Genomic DNA, 1,549 nt, shown 5'->3' on the forward strand with positions numbered 1-1,549 from the left:
CGCCCCCAGCCAGCCGCAGCTGCCCGCCCCGCGCCCGTCGCTCCCCGCCCTGCATGCGCGGCCTGCGGGCGGGACCGCAAGTTCCTGGGCCAGCCGCCTCTGGGTTCCTCTGGCTGCGGCGGGAACGGCACTCTGCGCCCTCTCCCCACTCCCCTTCTCCGCCTGTCTCCCACCACTCTTCCTTTTAAGTACAAGACCATAGTATTCCAAGAAAAGTCTGGAATGCTGCTGGCCTAGGGGAAAGTACGATCAACTTGTGATGATTCAGGGCCTGACTAGCCAGGATGGGAAAATGCCTACGCGTCCCTTTTCCTCGCCGCTGCCCCTTTTCAGATGTACTAGGGTGGCGTGTAGAACTGAAAAAACCCAGCACTCTCCTAAGAAACTCTGTAGTGTCCTGATGAAAAGGATTGGCTGAAAGGAGGAGCTTAAATTGTCAGTCAATTATCAAGAGTTTGCTATTATCCTAAGCTTGAAGGGGAAAATCGAAACTCGTTTCGACGATTTATTGCATTGTCGATCCCAGTCTTATTTGAAGTTTTCCTCTTAACCATGTCTCGACACCCGAATCTCCCTATCAAAGTACTAAAGCTGCGTTGATGCTGATTTGAGATGAGCTAGGGCGGTGATTGTCTCTATTTTCCTATCCTTAACATGCCATAGTGTAAATCTTATCCTCAGATGCAAGTCATCTAAGAATTCTGGATCAGGACCGGGTGGGCTGCCACTGACGGGCGCTTGAGGAGACTGACCTCACTATACCCGAGTAATGTCAGGGCATGTCATTGTCATAGGCTACAAATGCCAGGTCTCTATTTTGTGAAAAGTAGGAGAGCCCTGAGTCACTCTCTTACCTAACAAATCATTCTTCCTGCTTAGTGTTCATGTTTTGCCCAGGTGGCACATGGTGGGTGGGCAGGCAGTGTGTGCCTGCCATAGGAATAGGAACAGGAGAAAGTGATTCACATGCTCTGTATTTCTCAGAAGGAAGGTCACACAGTTCTGGTCTTTGGTCTGGCTGTTGGGGTGAACATATGGGTAACTGGGAGAGAGCTCCAGAAAAATCCTTGGAAAATTAATGGTCTTCTTTGGGAATAGGTTTAAAAGGTTGAGTAGCCCTTTGCCTACCTGGTACCAACCTGTGTGTGCCACCTAAAGTTCCTCAATTACAGATTCATTATTTTGTTTTCTGAGTTTTAAGGGGGAGAGGGAGGGCTGGCCATTAAACATATTCACATTAATATGCTTTATAATTCATCAGAGGATTTTCTCTTGGTAAGGCTGCAGGATATAGTGGAAAGAATATAGTCAGCCTGGATACAAACATATGTTAACTATCTGAGAGATTTGGGTAAGTTGTTTAAACTCTCTGAAACTCAGCTTTCTTTACTATAAAGTCAGCAATAATGGCATTTATCTATTTTTTTTTCCTTTTTGTCTTTTTTCGTGACCGGCAACGGATCGCAACCCTCAGTGTCGCGCCCGTACCGGGCCGGGTGTCGCGCCCGTACCGGGCCGGGTGTCGCGCCCGTACCGGGCCAGGACCGGC

This window comes from Galeopterus variegatus, unplaced genomic scaffold (assembly GCF_000696425.1).
Source record: "Galeopterus variegatus unplaced genomic scaffold, G_variegatus-3.0.2 Scaffold246, whole genome shotgun sequence".
In the NCBI taxonomy this organism is placed as follows: Eukaryota; Metazoa; Chordata; class Mammalia; order Dermoptera; family Cynocephalidae; genus Galeopterus; species Galeopterus variegatus.